Genomic DNA, 22339 nt, shown 5'->3' on the forward strand with positions numbered 1-22339 from the left:
CAATGAAAATGAAATGAAAGAAATTAGATGACTCACAAGATGAGATGAAACCAGAGCTGTACAAGTCAGACAATCTCTTCTCTTTTTAGGAGGTCCAAAGGGGCTCATCTCAGACCAGGAGAGCACTTCAACACATGTATAAGCAGGTTGTCATAAAAAGTGTGATGATATTGACTACTGCATTAGCTTGAGGCTGTAAATATGAAGCAAACAGATAGGTGCGACATTGCTTCCCTAGAAATATTTCATAGAGGTAAGATGAAATAGACTTGCCTCTGATGTCGTCATAATCTTGCAAATGCAGAGAAGGGTATCTTCCATGTGAAGATCAGATTGGTGGAAACTATGAAGCAGTAGTGGAAAACTTTTCTACAGAATCTGAATTTGCTCATCTAGAAACGCTACACATCATTTCTTGGAAGGACCCAAGACAGTCACAGAAACATCACACTTTAGTACTCTATACAATACCTAAATTGAAATGCACAATCAAAGAGATGCTCAGAAATGCTTAGTTTGTGCCTTTGTATTTTGCCAGGCTTAGAGATCTGGAGTACTGAAAAGCAAAACTGCAATACAATTGCAAGATAACAAAACTGGAGCAAGAATATATTTTAAAGCCTCATTACTCAAAATGTAAAACACTCTGGTTTGAAAAAGTGCTTCTTAGATTCTTGTCTGAGTCTAAGCTGCTTCTTTTGTATGAAAATAGAGATTACAGCCATGGCAAAGGAGAAACTCATTCAAAATAAGACATGTTTACCAAACTTTCCTACAATAAACACTGTTATCACGCTTTTTGTAACGCTTTCAGCTTGCTCCTAATGTTCTCCCTTCCAGCTCTGTGAAGCCTGTGGTCCATTGAATTTGCAGATGTTTTTGCATGGCAGTTGTCAGGACACAAGTTGCTGGACATTGGACAAGTAACTGGATGAATCATTTAATGCTGTCATGGGATACAAGGTTCAGGGCTTTTTCTTGAGGTGATGAGTTGGGTATTTAGGAAAAAAGTCTTTCTCAATTCTCCAAAAGCCCTTCACCATTCAGCAGGCCCTTCCACCTTGTTCTAGCCCTTGACCATGAATGTGGATGGCTCCATGGCATTGCTGGGGTGTTTTAATTCTAGCTGCAACAAGCGGGCAACACTACGGGGAACGACTTTGCTGGTTTTCAATTTGTAACAACAGGAGCAAAGCCATGGCAGAAAGCAAGGGAGTTTCCTCCCTCTTGCTGTCTCACAGAAGTCAGTTCCTCATGCCACTGTTTCCTGAGAACCGCACATTGATGTCTGAGGCTATTTGCAGCTACTTCTGCTCAAAGGCACAGATGTATGTAATGCAAGATAAACAAATGGCATAAAACAAATACCAAGCTGTCTGTTCATGATTTCTTTCCCAACAGGAAGAAATCATCATCACTCTGAAGCTATCGTCTTCCTCTGTGCCCCTCAGCAATGACAGAGGAAGAATGTGGTTTGCTTAAGTTATTGTCTGTACCTCTGTTTCAGTACGGCTGTCACTGGCTCCTCAACTTGGCTCAACTTCTGGAGAAGAACTGAGAAAAAAAAAATACATTTAGTACAGCCTGAGTTTCTCAGTTTTCATCTCCTGGCTTGGACTTCTGGTCAGGTTTATAAAACTGAGGTGGGGAAGAAAGTATATTTTCCAGTAGACTAATTTCTCCATTGCCAGCTGCACTGGCTTCCTTCACTGGCTTCTGTCTCTCCTTTCTTGTAAGTGAAAAAAAGCCCTAAACAAACCTCCCCTGGCTCCCTGAAGGGAAATTTTAGCCTCAGTCCAACAGGTTTCTCTGCAGCCCAATTCCTCATATGCATTCCCAGTCTCGCTTATTAACAGCTGAAAGAGAAAGAATGGAAGGGGCTGTGCACAAAAAGTGGGATGAGGAAAACAGGTGAATACAGGAGAGAAATTGCTGGGCTCAGGAGCAGACCTGCACTCTGCAGAGCAGACTAGAAGAGTGAGGGTAAACTATGTTCTGCTTTTTCTCTCTGGAAGATGAGAAAAACGGTGTGACAGGACCTAAGTCAGTCAGAGCTCTGGGATGGCAATCTTCTTATGCAGAGCCCCTCAAGGAAGGATGAAAATACAAAACTAAAAGGGAGGTTAAAAGCAACAATATATATATTTGTAAATAGAGAAAACAAAGTGACCAAGCAGTAAATTTAAAGTGTTTATACCCGGATTTCCACCTTCCTGGTGTGTCTTCACTGATGAGTTTCTGGTTTGAGAGTCCTGTCATCAATGTGATGACTTTTTGAATTGCAGCAATGATTGTGCAGCCATTTCTGGTCCCTGGGAAATCATTTGGTCCTTTTTGAAGTCTCAATAGGTATTTGTTCCTTGCAAACAAGGAATTTCAGTAGCCAGTCTCTTTTACTTGGAGCAACCAGCTCACAGCACTTTCCAGTGACTATTTCTCTTACCTGCCAACCCTGTCTTGGGTAGCCCTATCTCCATCTCTTTCCACCTGACCTGAGGAAAGAAAAAGACAATAGGAAAGAGAAAGATAAGAAAAACACCACCACAGAATTAAAAATAGATACTTGCATCAAGCTTGAGCCACACATAAGATTGCAGGACAAGGGGGGAAATCAGACTCGGCATGATCTCATGCTTCGATTTATCACTCTACAGTCAGTACAGTGTTAACCTTTGTTCTCTGTACATCTTCTCTCATTATCAATCAAACCCTTACAAAGATGCTTTAGCTTGACTGATGACATTTAGGTAAGAGGAAGAATGAAAACAAAAGAGGAAAACAACATCGGAAGACGGAATTTTTCATTGCTTACTGTTTCTAGAGCCCTTACAGCACTCCTTTGCATTAAACAGAATTCAGATAATTATTTGTCACTTTTTCAGTGAACAGCTTAACTGCATTGAATTTTTTTTTAGAAGTCAGCTGTCCTCCTGGCAAACATCTGTGTTTATCAGGAAACTATCTTCCAAAAAGTGTAAGTCAAAAACTTATTCTTTGTTTGCTAGAAGCCGAAAAGACTTATGTGAGAAATTTCCACAGGAAAAGAAAGCAAAAAAAATCTTGTCCTCAGATGGACACAAATTTATAGTCAGATGAATCATAAATGTCACGCTCTGAAGGAACTCTGCCCAGAGTTCCTTTTCCTGCTCATGTCGTGCTTCTGACTTTGTGGTTCACTGCTTGCATATGTCCCTGACTGACATCCCCCTAGAAAGTTCAGTGAAATTTCAGATAAATTTTCCCCCACCCTGTGCATGTCATTTGTGTTTTATTACACTTCCAGCTGGGTTTTTCACCTTTCACATAGTAAAACACATTACCCCAGTTATTGTTCTGGGCTAAAATATAAGTGTGTATACACAGAGAGATATGTGTGTATATATGTCTATAGATATCTCTCTATGTGTGTGTATATATATAATATGTATATATACATATATATAATATGTAAATATACATATATATATTGTGTGTGTATATATAAAACGGATCATTTTTGTGAGCCAACGGGGATCTCGTAGGGTCTTTTCCTTGTAGCGATCAGCAGAATGCGCAAATATTGTGTACTTTAAATGGAATATTCTGAGTGGAAGTCACTGTCTGCTATGTGTCCTGTCAATTTAGTTTTGCCAGGGTAGCAAGCTCAACACTAATTTCCCCACGAAGATTGAAATCATGCTCAATGAAGGCCCCCAGGTCCAGAAGCTGGTGCTTTTGAGCAGCGTACAGAGACAGGGACACTCCGCCTTGCCCGCCACGTCAGTTCGGGTTGAGTGCCCCCTGTCAAGGCTATCCCCCTGTGAGGTACAGCGAGCTGTGCTTGGGGCCTCAGCTCTGTCATCCTATCTCACATTTGGGCTCATTTATTAAGAGAACCGGCAGGAACCAGCCATGGGGAAAGGAGGATCTCTCAGTGACAAACCCAAGGCATAACGAGGCTCTCCGCTGCCAGGCTTTGTCAGGGCTGCGCTCCCTGATGTGTGCTGAAAGCAAGCTCTCCATCTAGCCCTGACTTCGGGCACCTCCTGGCTGGGGGTCGCTCTTTGGGTGTTCTGTTTTTCTGTGATTGGGGTTTTCCAGCTTTTGTGGTGGTGTGAGTTTAAGGCTAGGCATGGGTTTGGGTTATTTAGGTTAAATGAGTCTCCAGTGGTCAAGTACTCACAGCAAAGGCCAGACCACAAAAATCAGCATGATAGTTATTTACCATAACCATATACAAAACCACAAGCAGCAAAGGTTCCCTCAAATACATCAGAGACACTGCACATCTCTTTACTAAAGCCTGCCTGCTTGTTACACTTTTGTTTGCCTTTAAATCACAAATGAAAATGGAGAAATCTAAGCCAGAAATAAACCAAAGAACAAGAATGATACCAAAGAAAGCAAAGCAAGATTATGACAATCCTTCCCTCTCCTCAAATCTTTCTCTTTGCTTTAACTTTGAATTGATTTTACTCAATTCCAGCACTGCAGATAAGTGATAGGCAGCTATAAAATGATTTTATTCACTCATAAATAAAATATCTGCACTGTTTGAGAGTTATCCACTACCTTTGACAGTAATGAACATGCCACACATTTTTGTAACCCATTATAATCAATCCAAAGTCCTTCAGCCAGAGGAAGCAGATACCTGGTGAGAAATCGACTCTCTCTGGCTCTGTCAGTGACGCTGCTCTGCTGATTGTTTGTATAGTTCTTATTTCCATTCAGAAAACCAGTCTAATCAGGCACATTGTTTTGAGGTTCTTCTTCTTTTTAAAGGGTTTTACTTTTTTCGGTCTTATGAATCATCTTAATTTTTTCAATCAAGACATTAAGTCTGGCTCCTAATCTTTAGGCTTTGTAAATAAACCAACACAAACACTGAGGTCTCCTTTGATTTTCATTTCCCTTTTCTTTTTCTGCCCTTCTCAACCACAGTATTTTCCCTTGACCTCCCACAATCCTTCTCCTAGGCTGCTGGCTAAAAATGTGTTGTGTTTCCGATAATATTTCCTCAGAGCCCAGGGAGCCATCCCACCAGTGAGCTCTGTCCAGCTACTGGTTCCACAGCCAGCAGCAGGAGGGTTTTCCCACTCAAAAAGTAAAGGAGGTTGAAGCAGATTGGCATTTCCAAACAATGGGAAACTCAGAAATGAACAATTCTTGTAAATCTGATTGATTTGGCAAAAGGAGCAGTGACCTTTAAAGCTGCCAGGAGGCGGGAAGCTCCCGGACACTTGGGAAGAGGTAGAGCAAGGGATGTCCCTCCCTTTGTCCATCCTTTCCAGGGCTCCTTTCCCCATCTGAGCTGTTTTTTTCTTCATTCATACATAGATAAAGTGATCTGACCTTCTGTGCAATTATACTGAAGAGGGATTAATGGGTTTATTTACTGCTCTTCTCAGAAAGTTTTGTCATTATTGATTAATCCATCAATAAGTGGATTTGTAAAAGCACAAATGTGAGTTAGGTGCTCAGTCACCATCTGTACCTTCAAAAAGTTCTCTTTGTGTGCCATGTGGGACATGCACATCTTCATCTTCCAATTTTATATTTAGACCTGATGGAATTTTCAGAAAAAAAAACCAAAAAACCATTCTCACTTGGTCTGAATTCCTTTGCAAGCTGGGGTCAAACTCAGCAAATCATGCCCCAAATGAAAATGAAAGAAAAAATGTTGCAAAGGTAAACTTTGATATTTTTGAGACTTCAAAGATAACATTCAGAAGCATTTTAGGAATCAGTCACTTCTTCATGGACACATGGTGAAAGTAACCAATTTCATATCTTGCTATGAACCAAGAGAAGGGCTATCAGCTCTGGTTTATTGCACCTCACTTCAGTGTCATAACAAAAAGCCTTTTCTGTTTAAGAAAGGCACAGATTTTTGAAGCTTATATCAACCTTTGGGCTCAAACTATAATTTTCTTGGTTTCTTTAACTCAGGAACCAAATAAAGAAACCAAACCTACTATTTACATAAACTTAATTCTGGAAATTTCCCACTACCTGCATGAAATCAACCGAAGTTTCTTTTAAAAAGTATAAAAGCAGAAAAAGAAATGATTGGTTAGTGGTAAGATATATCCAGGGAAAGTGCTGAGTCCTCAAATGAGCAATAGGAAAGTATCAGTCAGGATCTGGGAGACCCAGGCAAGTTAACAGACTCATTTTTCTAGATGTAAATACAACAAGCAAATGCAAGTGCCAAAACCTCCAAGCCCTGAAAGTCAAGGGAAAGAAAATAATCAGCTGCTTCTTGGGAGACTGAGTAACAAGAAAGGCTTTAGGAGGGCAATTCATATCTCCCAACCCAGATGTGGTGATATGTCTGGTTTCTGAATTTGCAAAGAACATACAAAATTTAGGTGAGATCAGAGATGCATGAACTTCTGTTGTTTTAAACTGCTTCCTTTGTACAAGACTGTCTCTTTAGATGGATGAAAAACACACTGGTTTTGGAAAGCTGTTCCGAGTCATATCAATCACCGGTCATAGATGCCTGGAACGAATTCTCTTTCGGATCCTCTGCATAGTTAAACTCCATGGTTTGAGCCAGATTAATACGTGAGTTAAGGGTAGGCCTGTAATCCAGAGATCTGCTCTCCTTGAGAGAGATGAGGAACACAAAAAAACCACAAAACCCTCACCAAATAGCCAGGTAATATGGCTGGTTAGGGAGCAGATGCTAAAGGATTTTGGAGACGTGATTCACAGTGTTCACATGGTGTGGTTTGGGCTTTTATAACAAATGAGCAGTTTGCTCTAAAGAGGGACTTACGTCTTGCACTTCCTAAGCAGGTGCTGAAACAAATGTGAACATTAGCAAAGCTGCATTTTGGGTGGCATACCTTAATGTTATTTAATCTTCAAATTCAGTGGGATAGACTTCAAGCTAGCACTGCTTACATAGCTCACACTTGTATTGATTGCTTCTTAATTGCAGAGACATATGCCAGGCTGGTTCTTATTTCTTCCTGCAGATGATGTCAGATCTTTGTTTTGAATTTGCAAGATCCAGGCCTAACTGTGTCTTCCTTATCCTCCTCCTTCACCTAGGATTAGGAATGCAAATATCTGTGGCCAGCTATCAACCCCATCTCATTTTGTATCAGGATGCAGCATGTGGAGGGCAGGTCTTCTGCATGGTAAATCTGAGGAGGTGGCTCCCCTCTTTGTGGTTCAGTAGAGGGTTGGCAAGGCTCGGTTCTGCAACATGTGGAGCAGCTCTTGAAAATAAGATATCACCTAAAACTGGTCAGCCCCTCCAGAAGTAAGTGATTTTCATATCCTCCCTCTACCCAGCATAAACATCTCTGTTCCAGCCAGGAGGAGTCAGTGACAGGAAGGCACCATTCACTTCAGTCAATCTGCCCCAGCTGAGAATCTGACTCTCCAGTGTGCTCTTAGACTGGAGATGTGCATCAGACCATGTTTAAAGTAGTTCAGATTTCTTCTCAAATCTAATTTTAGACCTCCTCTGCTATTATTTATTCAACAATGTGAATGAGATATAGATCGCCTTCATTGATTGCCTTCTTTCCCTTCTCTGTAATTTGCTTATTCTTCCTTGAATATCTCACAACACGCATATTACTGTACCGTGTCAAAACTGGAAGAAAGAGAGAAAGAAACTATATTGAATCAGCATGTTTTTTAAAAACTTGTTTTCTAAACCACTTTAATATTAAATTTATTCATGTTAGTCACAGGCTGGATTTTATAGTTTCTTCTGCATTTAACTAGTTGCAACTGTGCAGTTGCCATCCACGCACTTTTTTAACAAGAATATTAAAATGTGGCTTGAAACTAATCTTGGATGTTCCCCAGCAAATGCTGGCTTTCCACTATGTCGCAAGAGCTTGCTTTCATTTTCGGGCTGCCACCTGTATAATTCTTCTGTCCCCTTTTTTGTTTTTGCAGTATCCTATTAACTCTGCGCAAAACAAGTGATGTGCTGTAAACACCATGTGTCCCATAAATTCCATGCAATTAATTAGATTAGGAAATATTAATAGTTTATTAGGCTAGCTTTAATAAAGCCAGGAACTTAAGTGACAGCTCTTTTCCTTGACTGAGAGGGCTCTGGTCACAGGATCTCGTTAAGAAAAAGGAAAGTCGCTATTTGAAGAAAATCTGTAGAGAGAAAGACTAAAAAGAAAACAAAGGTGAAGCACTTTCCCTGCGAGGACTGCCATCACTAGAAGAGTAGTCTCCCTCTAGGGAACCCCATGGAAGTTTCCTTTTGGTCTCAAATTCATAACAGGTTGTGACTGTATCTGCCATTTCTGCTGCCATTGGTTTCCCCTTTCCCATTGCTGCCACTTCCTCTGTCAGTAAACAAGTGAAAAACATAAGAATAGATTATATTCTTCTGTAATACGAGAACAAAACCCAAAGACACCAAGCCCCACAGAAACCACACATGCTGTGAGAATGAAAGCCCTTGAAAGACTGGCAGATGAACATTTTCTGTTCCTGTGCTAGAGCCTCACACCCCTGGGGCCTCATTTTGCAACTTGCTGCAAGAATGACTGCAAGATGAAGGGATAAAGCAGCACATAAGCACTCAGTGTAATTAGTCTGTGTATGATACATTGAGACATAAAAGGCTGATCATCGCTGTTGGGTTGGGAGTTGCACATTTTCGAGGGAAAGTTCTTCGATATTGTCCTCAAAAAACAGCCACCAGATCCAACAGACACACCTCAAAGAATGGGAAGTGCTCTGCGAAAGAACCTCAGATCTATCACAAAGCTACTATTTTGACAACTTTTCAAAACAGAATGATGTGTTGACGGTGCAGTGTGGGAAATACAGAACTGGTATGTAACTACTCACCCTCCAGTTTTGCTGCAGTAAGGTGCGTGCGCCTGTCACCTACAGCTCTAGCACAAAGTAATTCTGTCAATCAGAAATCCTGGGTACTGTACTTGAGCAAAGGTTGCTTGTGTCGAGCCCAGGCATCCAGCCTTCCTGGACATATTCCAGCTAGTTCTGACTGAGTAAAAAGTGGGTTAATCGCTGGATTTCAGGTAGGGTATTTTGATGCAATAGACTCTACCTTGGGCTTTTTTTCTTTTGGTGAAAGTTAATTTACTTCTAGGCAGCTACCACTAGGCCTGCAAAAGCTTGAATTTTGGACATCAATGCACTCAAAGAAGAGAAAATTTCTGTCATATGTGGAAAACTATCTATCTGTGCTGGTTTGCCAAACAAAACCAGTAAGAACTGGGATTCTCGCCCTGAGATTTCTCTTTATATAGATTAATCATATTCCTGTCATGGGGTGTCTGTCAGACAGGAAGGATGCTGATGTAGTTTGTTATAACTCATGGCAGATGAGGCAGACACGTTTGCCGGACAGCTTTGGGAGGAGGGATAGAGTCAATGCCAGCGTAGTCTAATCACAGTGGTTCACACCAGCCTTTTAGAAGTCATGTTCTTCAATTTCTTCCACTTATTATTGATCTTAAATACAGCAACAGAAATAGACTATCAATTTTCTTGTGTTCTGGGTCCACACAGACTTCTGCAGAGCATGGATATTCAGGACAGACATCCATTTTCAGAGGTGTGAATGTATAAAACAAAAGGTGACTCCCTTTATGTCACGGGCTACCCTTACCTGCTATTCACAGGAAAGGCACTGCAGGACTGGTAGGCACTTCTGGCTCCTTAGAGAAAGATGACCTTTAGGAAAGATGTCTCTTTGCTGTCAACACAGGGGAGTTTGTAATGACACAGTGTGGGCTGAGAGGAGGTGGGTAGAACAGTAGCTTTAACATAATAAAAAGAATGACATCACTCTTTTCCACTCTGACTTTATAAGTAAAATCCTCTAGCATCTGGGCTCTCAGAGCCCACTTACTTTCTGCAAAAGCCAGGAAAAGAGACTGTGTGTTTTCTGTAAGGATGTGGAATAGCTGCTGAGTTTTCTCTAGTTTTCTGGAAAGGGTTGGGAAGCCCAATAGTGCAGTTCTTCCCAGAGGTAATGTAACTTAACATGTCAATAACCCAGGGAAATTCTTAGATGACACAATCCATTTGTTAGCAAGAAAAACAAGGGTAGCTCATACTGCACCTGGTGCATCAACTTCATGTACTTGAAGATACATAATTGTGGAGGTTAATTTAAAATAGCATATAGTCCTAAGCACAAGGATTTCTTTAACTTTATTCCTTCAGTTTTTTAAAGGAAATACAATTTTGGAATGAGGTTTAAAACATTTCAATAAATTGGCAAGACTTGAAAGACATCATAGTGATGCAGTGTCCATATGGTGTTACTCCATGGTCTTGACAAGAAGTTAAGAGCTGATAAATTCCAGTGCCATCTGACAGAAACACCTCAGTCAAATTCAGCTGGGAACTAACATGTATGTCTAAGAACATTTACCATTATGAAATACCAGTTCCAACAACTCTCCACAGAAGTAGGTTCAGTGGGGGAGCCCTTAGTCAAGGCTAACACATTCCTTCACAAACTAGAATTTTTTTCTTAGATATGTTCACTAGGGGTCATTAATTCAAAGGGTGGTCCAGTGCAAATGTCTACAGTATTGGTGTTTGTGTCAGCACTGATTGCACAGTTTTCTGCTAGAGCCCTGAGAGAAATAGGCTCTTCTAGGAGCCAACTTGTCTCTTCTTTGCAATAGATCTTTGAATGAGGTAGACTGTTTGCTATAGGGCCTCTTTCTCTCCACTCACTGTAAAGACAGTCCAGACAACAAACTCAGACTTAGGATGGCCAACACCTGAGGTCAGATCTGGAGGCATTGCTAAGACTAGATTGGGGCAATCCATGCCATTGCCAAGGTGTGCATATCTCTTTGGGCAGCAGAGCAGCCCCACTGCCTTATTTTCTCTCCCAAAAGCCCTGGGAATTCATCTGGCTGCTGCTGCCTTGGATGCAAAGGTTGGCAGCTTCCTCAGGAGTAAGCTGGCTCACCAGTGCTTAGCTTTGGATTATGTCTAGGCTCTGCCCTTTTCCTTCCCTTAACAGAAGCAGCACAGTTTGTTTCATATTCACTTGATAAGAAGAATTACCACTTCTCTGAACGGGATACCTTTATCACAGACTGGCATGTTTAGTGATCCATCATCTCGTTGATGCATGTTGCTAACCTTCACAAAATGTCCCCACTATTACACAGTCCTGCTGTGAAAGCAACACAGGGGTGTTGAACAGTTTGGAGAAGTCCTCACATAGTTTCTCTCAGCCTCTTTTCTACCTGTGAAGAAACAAAAATGTACATTCAGTCTGTGGGGAAAAGGTGGAGCAGTATGGATCTGGTGCTTGCAGTCTTATCCCAATTCACACCCTCTTAGAAGAGCAAGGAACAATAGGTCCTACTCCTATCACTCTGCCCCCTTCCCTGTCCTGCCAAACATTGCATGGGAGACGAGTGCAAGGGAAATCCCATTTGAGTCCTGGAGTCTGGAGGACCTGAACCACATGCCTGAATTGAGGAATTCTCATTCCTCCATTTGTCATTCAGAAAACCTTCCTCCCCAAAGGCTGAACCCTAGACTGAAATGTGTGTTTGCACCTCCCTATGCCACAAGCATGTCCGTATAATCAACCCAGAAGCAGCAGTGTGATACCGCCCCAGGACTATCACAGTAGGATTTAAAGCATCAGCTTAATTGATATCCTAATTGTGGGCATCCCTATCAGAAAAATATCCAGTTGGTTTTACAGCAACCATTACTCAAACATAAGAGAAAGCTTAGTTTATAAACATATTTCACACTGAAAGTCTGATCTCCATAGTTGCTTTAGTCGGCCAGTAACGTGCACATTATCTATGTAAAATATCAACCCACTGACAGACATAATTACTGAGTTTGTATAACACAGAGGATAAGTTATATTCCCGTGTGAATCCTGAAATGACAGTTTGTCTTCATTCAGCTGTGGTTTCCCTTGCCGGGCTCGCCCTGTGAAGTGGCTACATGTGCAGGATGACAGGCTCAGAGGTGCCTCACTGTAGTGGGTGAAGTGGAGGGTACCTGAGGTCTAACCACAGAGATTCGATACATCTTAGTGGTTGCATTTTTAAACTCTCTCTGCCCAGTATCCCAAGGGGAGTACTGTGTGCCAGTCCTACCACTGCTATCAAACCAGCAATGAGTGGCTGTTATGGAGGCTCACAAACTCCTGACACAGGCCTTATGTGTAATGTATGCAACTGGAATGCACGTCAGGTCAATGTGTCAGACCCATGGCAACTCCTGGCCGAATAGACAGGTGACCTAGAGAGGTTTATAAACAAATGGAAACACAAATGTCCTCAGAACAATTAAATACACAGTTCTTCACATTTTAAAGATGAGTTTGATGAAGAATAGGAATTAGATACATTGCTTACTGTAGAAATAAAATGTGCAGGATGTTTTCCATGTCCAAAAATTATAACTCGACAGCTGCACAGATAGGGTACTCATGCGCAGTGCTATTGCACAGATCCTATTTCTCACACCTCTTCCATCAGCGTGTGCTACTTGCCACTGATGCAAGCAGAATGCCTGCCACCTCTGTTCATATGGCCATACATCCATTGTGGGGTAACCTTTTTCTATAGGGCAATGACACTTCCAAAGGTGTTTTAACTTGAGTACTGTACTTGCACACTGCCAAAGTATTTATCAAATAACAGCCTGGCAGAATGATACACACTATATCAAGCTTCTTTCCGCTTGATATATTACCTTTTAGCATCATATAATCCATAAAAAAAGATCTGGTACTCTGTGGGCCTTCTGATTTTCTCCGTTCACTGTGTAAAACATAATGATATATGCCTACACAGCTAATTAGACAGATAACACTATCTGCAACATAAATAATATTATATGGCTTTTATCTAGGGTAAGACAATCAAATAAAGAAAAGAAATATCATAATACTTGTCTCTGATAGGGTAGACAAGATACAGTAAGGTGTAGTAGGAAAACATCTCTTCATGATGTCAATTTTTCTGAGCTAAAATATTGTGAAAGCTTGCTTGTTTGCACCACTCCCAGCTTAAGGCCAAGTTAATTACAGCATTGCAATAATAGTCTTCAAACTGAATTTCAAAGCAACATGTCTTTAAAAGTTCAAAAGTTAATGCTGACTAAATCAACAATTGTTTATGGAATGAAAAAAAATATGAAAGAATACAAGGGTAGTTTATTAAATCCCTTCCAATTCGCCAAGTTCTCTATGTGCTAATACCATGTCTCAAAGGAGGGCAGCAAGAGAAACTGAATGGCACCTTTTGGAATCCATTACTAATTTGAGTGACTCACTCATGATCTTTGCAATTTATGATCATGTTTGCCTCTGCATGCATCAGATTAATTCTAAACAGAGACAACCTAAATCTTCCCCCATCTCAGATGGAGAATTCATTGCCAGAGTGTCATGGATACCAGAAATATGAATCAGAATAATTAGGAGGAGAAAAACCTCACCAAATAGTATTTCACACCAAGATGCAGACACAACTTCTGGCTCAAAAATTTCAGGAGTCACACATTGCTGAAAACTGGAAGTACGTACACTTGTTGACAGTAACACTGAATGCTTGTTCTCTTTAGTGTTTGCTGTTAGTCACTGCTGAGAGCCAAACAACACTGACATTTGGTCTTACTCATAGTGGCTCAGATTTAATTACCAGAATTTTAATTTTTTTTTCTTATTAACTACAAATTTCTGAAATTTAGACACAGTTTGCTTGTCTTCCCCTGCTTTTAAATCATGCTTTTTTCCTACAAGTCTAGGTTTCTGACCTCCATGAGGATATAGATGTGGGTGTGCCCATAACTCCATGGATAACATCAGTTTGGCAAAACACGTATTCCAGGACCACTTGCAGGTTTGTTTGTGCCTTGCCAGATTTAGGATTTTGCCTTCTCTCATAAGTTATGCCTCTGCTGAGGACCTGTGAGGTTAGTTAGGCAAGTAGTTCAGCATATCCCCCAGGAGTAAACTTCACCCCTGAGAGTGGGCAGGTCCAGCACAGTTACATCATATCCAGGAACTTCTGCAGTTTCTGTGTAGTTTCATGTTCAAAACTTTTTTTCCTCTTAAAATTAAGGGTTGCTTTGTGCTCTGTCTCAGTCTCCAAGCTGCTGTAGCTCAGCACAGGTCCGTCAAGTTTAATGGTGACAGCAAGGCAGGGCTCATCTGCTCCATTCAACAAAGGAAAGCTTGGGGTTACCTTCATGAATAACCAGTGAGTAGGTCAGATACTGACCTACAGTTTGCAATGTTCATGGTTTCCTCAACAAGCCATTCAGTATGGTCAAAATTTGTCACTGTTGCTAACTGTTTGGCTGTCGTCATTGATGCAACCGATTCCTCAGAAAGTTCAAGAACTACATCTACCTGCCAGAAAGGAAAGGAGGAGAGCATTTCCCAAGGAGCTGTAGCTGTTGGTCCCTTCCATGGGGAAATGGGTAGCTGTAAGTATCCAGGGCATGGCTGAGGAAATAATTCCCAGTAAAGGGCTTGAAGAGCTGAGAAAGAGTCAGATCTGGCATTTTAACCTCGGCCAGTTGAAAGAGGAGCTTGTTTGTCTTTTTCTCTCTTTAAAGAAATACAGATGCTTTCCTGGTACCAGCTGCTGGCTTGGGTTTGCAGCCAGCCTCCCTGCCACACCACGCTGCCATTACCAGCCCCACTCCTGGGAGAGGACTTTGCCAAAACCCAGAGCTGGAGCCAAGGTTTCTGCATTTTCCTGGCCAGGCTCATTCTGGGAAATCCAGCCAGCACTGTGTGTCCCGTCCGTGTGGGTGGGAATAAACTGGAGCTCGGAAACAACCCACCCCGGCCAAGCGCTGACAGGAACAGCCCCACCACCCTCGCCCTACCACCACACAGACCACAGACAGGTCAACTCTCTGGGATATGCAGATTCTCCCTGGGTCACTCCTAGCAAGGAAAGACAGCCGAAAGTGGCTGGGGAAGAGACAAATAGAGACTTATAAGTGAAGCATAGACCAGACTGGCAGAAAGGTGTGCCTAAGTGGCTTCAAACAAGGAGAAAACAGAATTCTTGCAGGGAGAATAAGAGAGTTCAGCTTTATTACGAACACGTTGCCAGAAACTTTAACTTAAATATGGGATAGGGGATCAGCAAAACTGAGCAGCTGAAGGGTGTAGTTTTGTGTTACTGGGACAACTGCTGTCCCTTTTAAAAGTGTCCTCTGAGTCACTGGAACGAAGGTTTAATTTGAGGCATTTTGCTGGAAATCCTATTCACCAGGGTACACAGTTACTCTCACTCTTCCTGAAACACAGTACATGTCTAAGCATTTTCTGCCAAATGCAAGAGCTTCTAGGGAGGAAGCTTTCATCCTGAAGTCCCCTACAGCTGAGGCTGGCACATCGCACGGGAGACAAAGGATGGCCCCAACCAGGCAGAAGAAGGACCAAGGCACCCACGTCTCCATGCAAGGCCCTATTCATTGGGCTGTTGAGTAAGAATCAATCACCAGATGCCTGGGTTTCATGTTTGTGCTGATGGGAAGAAATGCAGCAAAGAACCACTTGCTCTGTTTAAAAGGATCTGCATACAGCTGTCTTAGCTGTGATGGCTCCAAGCTAAAGCCTGCTGGAGCCATTGCAACTAGAGTGGCTGCATGTATATCCTTCAGCTTCGTCACCTCAGGAATACACTGGCAAAACTCATTTGCTTCCAAATTCAGATGGCAGACAAAAAGTAGCTGCCTGATCTAAATTTGGGGCTGACACAGGTACAATGTCAGTTAAGTCCCAAAGCTTCTTTGGGAATGAAGCTGTTCATGTCGTGGTCAATGGCTCAATGTCCAGCTGGAGACCAGTAATGAGTGGTGTTGGGACCGGTCTTGTTCAACATCTTTGTCGATGACATGGGCAGTGGGATTGAGCGCGCCCTCAGCAAGTTTGCTGATGACACCAAGCTGTGTGGTTTGGTTGATACGCTGGAGGGAAGGAATGCCATCCAGAGGGACCTGGACACGCTTGTGAGGTGGGCTGGTGCCAACCTTATGAAGTTTAACCATGCCAAGTGCAAGGTCCTACACCTGGGTTGGAGCAATCCCAGGCACACCTACAGGTTGGGCAGAGAAGAGATTCAGAGCAGCCCCTGCAGAGAAGGACTTGGGGGTGTTGGTCGATATAAAAATGAACATGAGCCGGCTCCAGTGTGCACTCGCAGCCCAGAAAGCCAACCGCATCCTGGGCTGCATCAAAAGGAACGTGACCAGCAGGTCCAAGGAGGGGATCCTGCCCCTCTGCTCTGCTCTCCTGAGACCTCACTTGGAGTATTGGGTGCAGTTCTGGTGTCCTCAACAGAAAAAGGACATGGAACTCTTGGAACAAGTCCAGAGGAGGGCCACGAGGATGATCAGGGGACTGAAGCACCTCCCATATGAGGACAGGCTGAGAAAGTGGGGGCTGTTCAGCCTGGAGAAGAGAAGGCTGCGCGGAGACCTCATAGCAGCCTTCCAGGATCTGAAGGGGGGCTATAGGGATGCTGGGGAGGGACTCTTCATTAGGGACTGTAGTGTTAGGACAAGGGGTAACGAGTTCAAACTTGAATAGGGGAAGTTTAGACTGGATATAAAGAGGAAGTTCTTTATTGTGAGGCTGGTGAGGCACTGGAATGGGTTGCCCTGGGAAGTTGTGAATGCTTCATCCCTGGAGGTGTTTAAGGCCAGGCTGGACAGAGCCTTGGGTGGCATGGTTTAGTGGGAGGTGTCCCTGCCCATGGCAGGGGGGTTGGAACTAGATGATCTTAAAGTCCTTTCCAACCCTATCTATTCTATGATTCTATAATGCTATGTCTCTTGGAGCACAGATGTAGCTGCCTCATGCACTAAGCATTTTTCTAGACTACTTTCCTATTCAAACATAGTTAGCTCTGAATCACTGGCCTCTTAGGCAGTCACACTGTTGTGAAGCAGGCACATTGAGCCAGAGTTACCCAAACAGTGCTCCAAAGCTGGAGTGACCAGAGTGAAACTGTGCTGCAACTTCTGCTTTCTTCATGTTAATAGCTATGAGTGTAGGAGACAAAGAACCCCCTGTGCTGAGCCATTTAGTACTTTTCCAGCAATGTAGCCACCCGCTTTGCACAATCCAAGGCATTCAGAGCCAAGGAATCTGGGATCCATCTGGCTCTGGTCAGAGCTTTCCAAAGGTGTAGTTCCCCACATACTCCAACTGTTCCCTGTACTCCCAAAAGTCAGATGATGGTGGTCAAAACACACACACTCACTTCAAGAGACTGTGCAGGGGGTTGCAGAGATGTGGACTCAAGCTGCATATCCACACAGCAGGGTGCCCCAGCACCTTCACCCATTCACAGCCACTTTTCCCTCCCTTATCCTGGGCAAAGGCACACACTTGATGTCAGTGGGGCTGTACCCTTCCAACTCCCTCATTATCATTGAAACTAGTAAAACTGATGCAATGGAGAGAAAGTGTTAACATTTTTCTTGGAGTGAAAGAATGGTTGGCACCTGAATGTTTAGAAGAGCAAATTCAGACTGGGTAAAAGGAAGATCTTCTAACCCTCCGTAATTGTTTTCTTTGGAAAAGTTTGGGGTTTCATTGTCAAGAACTATTTAATATGATAAGTTAGTGTTCAAGCCATGCACAGGAACAGATTAATAACTCCCTATACTGTCTGCTCAACTGTGCTGAGACTGAAGTCAAATATTTGAGGTTTGCCACAAACCAAGATGAAGCTTATTTACACTAACAAAGGGCACCCAAGGAACAGTGGTGGCCTTAAGCATGCAAATGCATTTATCAACACCAGATATTTACCTTAACTTTTATATTTGGAGAGCAGCTTCCCAAATGCTCAGTCATGACCTACATGGTTAGCTTTGTCTTGTCTTGCTTCTGTACAGCATATGCTGCTTATTGTAGGAAGAGACCAGGCTCAGAAAAAAGTATGCACAGAAACCATCCCCCTCTATTATATCCCAGACCATAAGACTCCAGAGCTTTCTGCCCTTGCTAAGTTCTCACAAAACCTTCCAGCTATTAACTATAAATTAGACTCTCTTTCTCAAGGATATTTTTATTCAGAGAAAAGACGTTTCATTGCCAGTGAAGTGGAGTAAGCTGCCCTCATATCATGTCCTCTGGCAGCTCACACAGGCTCTTGTTAACATGCTTTGGTGTTCATGGGGGATGGTTTCTTCATCCCCCTCACTGGGCCAAGGGCAGCCAGCGCTGGAGACGCACATGACAACAGGGTGTCTTGCAGGCTCAGAGCAAGAGTGATTTCTCTCTGCAGTGAGGTCTAGTGAAGGAGAAGGGCAGGGGCAGCATGTACAGAAAGCTGCCCAGGTTGAGAAAGGGACACATTGCTTTTCACCTGTGTCACCTCCTAGCAGACATGGAGAATGGTCCCATGACATGCTCCCTACGGAGAGCTTTTATACTGGGAACTTGTTATTTCTCCCCCTATTGAACAAACCAGGTCATTCCATCTTGCCTCATATTTGCTAAATCACTACTTATGCATGTCATCCTTTCCTTAGGCTCTCTCCAGTTTACGTGATTCAACAAGGAGTGTGTGAGTGTTGCTTTGATGATGCACAAAGATCCAAACCAGACAGCCTGACAAAGGATAGCAAGTCTGGAGAGAAAGAGGCTCATGTGGCTGTTAGTGAGGAGGAAAAAATCACCTAGTTTCCACAGAACAGGGAAAGTCCTGAGGACAGAGCACCCAAGATGTCCTTGGACCTGTTTGAAGACTGTGCCCTGCTCAGTAACTTAGCAAGGGTCTCTGTGGCTGCCTGAGTCACAGGAAGGCATTAATGCAGACTGCTAATTCCCTAAAACCTCCATCAGACCAGTTTTTCGGTCCGCTTGTCCAGAAACAATGGTCTATTTTCAGCTATGTTGGGTTCTGGGGCCACACTGTACAGTGTAGGTTATTAAGACATGATGGAGAGATGTTTCTCATCAATATTTGTGCAGTTTAAATTCATCTAGTACAAACCCCTGAACTGAGGAAAGAGTAAGTGTAACCAGGCAGAAGATTGTCTAGCTGAGTCTTGAAAACATTTTGTGAAGAAGTTCCACTATTTCCTAGGTAACCTACTCTACCATTTCACTAGCATGCACTTTTAAAAAGAGGTACAAATAACAACAAGAGGTTTTTGCTAGTAAGCGAGGTATATTATATTTGCCACAAATAGAGTAGATTTCTTTATGTACTTCCCTTGGTGGAGTTGAAGAAAATTGATTGCCATCCTATAAGAGTCTTTAAATATTCAAAGACTTCATATATCCTTCACCAACCTTTGTCCTTGACTAAGCCCCCTACTTCCTTTAATCTTTCCTAACAGACCGTGGTTTTTAAATTTCTTATTGTTCTTGCAGCTCTCCTCTGGACTCTCCCTAATTTGTCTGCATCCCCAGGCACTGAGAGCATTTACATTACCCACTCTGATCTCCTGAACAGCAGTTCCCCCTCCTTTGTAGATTGATCATTAAAAGCATTTTTCTGCATTATGTTATCTCTGAAACTCAATGTGAAAATTTCAAAATGAGAGTAAAAAACACCACCAATAACATATGTTTGACTAATGGACTTACTCGCAGAAAAGTCAAAGCATCACCAACGATCTTACCTTACCTGGGCCCACAGCTGCCCTTGGCTGGAAATAAGCCCGCCTGGAATGACAAGGTAGCTCCAAGGCTTCAAGCTTCAGAAAAAAACCAGCATAGAAACCAGAAGCTTGATTAAGACTTTTTCATCCTTCAACATGACCACCTGAGATTTTGGGTACCTGAAACCTTCTAGTTCCGCAGAGATCAGTTACCTGTTTCCACATGTTTAGGATGAAATACAAAAGCAAAGGATAATATGTCTACACTGCAGTTGAAGTAAGGCAGTAGGAGTGCTCGGCATGAGAGGGATGACTTAGGACAGACTGATACCAACAACAGCTCTATGGTCCAGCTGAGGAGGTCTGCGTGGGAAATCACAAGGTCACCACTGCCATTACTTCCACATCAGTTTCTCTCCATTCTTTTCTCCTGACAGAGTACAACAGAGGGCTGCTGGGCCCTTTCTTGCCAATCAGGAAGGAGTGAGCTGCTTTTTTCATGCAGAAACCCGCAATTCCATAGGGCAAGATTCTTCTCCACAGGGCAGAAGACATGGGACCTCTCTTCTCTTTATCAGAAGCCCAAAGATGTTTCCTCTCCTCATTCATCCGTAAGAAAATGTTTGATATCAAATAATGAATGTGGGGTTTTGTTTTAATCTGCAAAATCAGATTCTGTTTATTTTCCAAAGAACTCTTGGAAATTAAAAGAGAAGGAACTACAAAAAGAATGCCAAAATTAATTAAATGGAAAGCTCAGCTGCTGAATACTGCAAAGTTAAATTTCCTGGATAGCCTTAGAGACCTGTAAGCCAAACATGGGACTTCATTGTTCCAGACACATTAAACAATCATTAACTTCCCCCTGTGTGAGGGGAAATGATTAGGTGTTGCTCAGTGCACCATGTAAGAAATCATTTGTATAACCCGAGGTTAGCTGCAAAAAGCAAAATCCTGCTATGTAGAAACAGAGCAGGTTGTACACTTATGCAGGTAACTCAAATGAAAGTGTGTGGTACAACCCTTCCTCTCACCCCAGGGTCCCTTCGATCCCAAGCTCTCTCAGGCCCACTCCCATTCCCCTGCTGCTCAGCACTGCTGCCTGCTGCTATTGGTATCCCACTGCCAGTCCTGTGCGGGCTCTATGACAGTACAGGCTATCTGGGGAGTTCTTTTTGCAGAGTACTTTTACAGTAGTGAAGGTTAACTGATGTAGGGAGGATGTGCCTGAAACTACAAAAATATGAGCACTTCCATACATGTTGGTGAATTTTGGGTTCCGCTGAAGGAAATGGCAGAAGTCCGTGTCCACTGACTTTATCGAAAATAGGGTGTTATCCACTGACTGAGAAGGCGTGTGGGAAGAGAAAGCAAATTCTTACCTTTGACTAGATTGTAGCAGGAAAATTGATAGTAACTTCAGTTTATCTTGTCTAAAAATTGCATTGATCAGCTTCCCTGCAGAGCATGAAGAACTACAGACGCACAACACAAGACAGAGTGTGCTTCCTGGCTGCACAGTCACACCATATTTAAGGACAATGGGGAAGACATTATGGCTATTACCACAGCCTCAGTTTTGCTACTGCTGTTAGAAAACCTACAAATTTTCTGAAAGTTACTACTATTGGATAGATTGTCAGTCTCCACTGGAATCCCTTTGTACCACCAAAGTAGAACGCCTCAGACCTGTCATTAGCAGCCAGCTATAATGTTTGCCTAAAGACAAATCTGTTCAGCCCATTTTCCCCATGTAGGACCATATCATGACCAAGAAAGTGAAGACTAAACAAAACACACCCTGACAATGTTAGGGTTTGTCAGCCTGTATGTCATGGGCCATATGGGACTTTCCCAGCTGATAAATAAGCTGTCAGAGCAGGTCTATGGCTGCTTGAACTTGTAGGGGCAGCTGGCTCAGACTCCAGGATCAGCATGTGAGTCAGTAAGGCAGGGTACAGCTGCACACAGACAAGGAGTTTCTGAGTACTGAAGCTCTGCCAAACATCCCCATTCCTTTAAGAAGTGCTCTACTGTCAGCAGGGCTTGAATAAAGTCTCGTCTCATCCTGGAATTGAGGTGTCCTAGAGAAATGGCATGAATATTACATGTTCCAAAATCCATTACATAACATGTTTGTTATTTACCTGGTTTTCAGTCAATTGTTTTTGGTTTTTTTGCATGGACTAGAAAGCACTTAAGACTTGCAGATACTGGCATTGTCTAGCACACTGTATTAAGCCCCCAGGGCAGGCCTAATTGGCTTGTGGTTGCAGATATGTTGTAACTGACTTGGCTTGAAGTTTTGCTGGCCATTTCATTTAGATTCATCCTTATTTGCTCCTTTAAAACAGGAAGAAGTCATCCAGATTCCTTGGGTGAGGTCAGCGTGAGGTTTCTTTCCAGACACAGGGGCCATTTTTTCCCAAAACCTTCAGAATGAACTGAAACACTAAAGTACTTCAGACAATGAAGCTTTAATTTGTAAGCACATGTTCTCTTGAGCTGCCTGTTCGAACAGTGAATAATTTTGGTATTTCATCTCTTAGACCAAACTTTACATGTCATCTCATGGACCTTATGCTTCTGGCTGTTGTCAGGATTACAACAGGGCAGTATAGCCTCTGAAGGGTAAGAAATGATAGAAGTAAGTTGCGTTTCTCTACACACCTTGTCTAAACACAGTTTCTGTGTGCATACAATTATTTTAGTCAGTGTTACAACCTTCTTCTTGTACAGTGCTAGG

Source organism: Psittacula echo (assembly GCF_963264785.1).
Source record: "Psittacula echo genome assembly, chromosome: 3".
NCBI lineage: Eukaryota > Metazoa > Chordata > Aves > Psittaciformes > Psittacidae > Psittacula > Psittacula echo.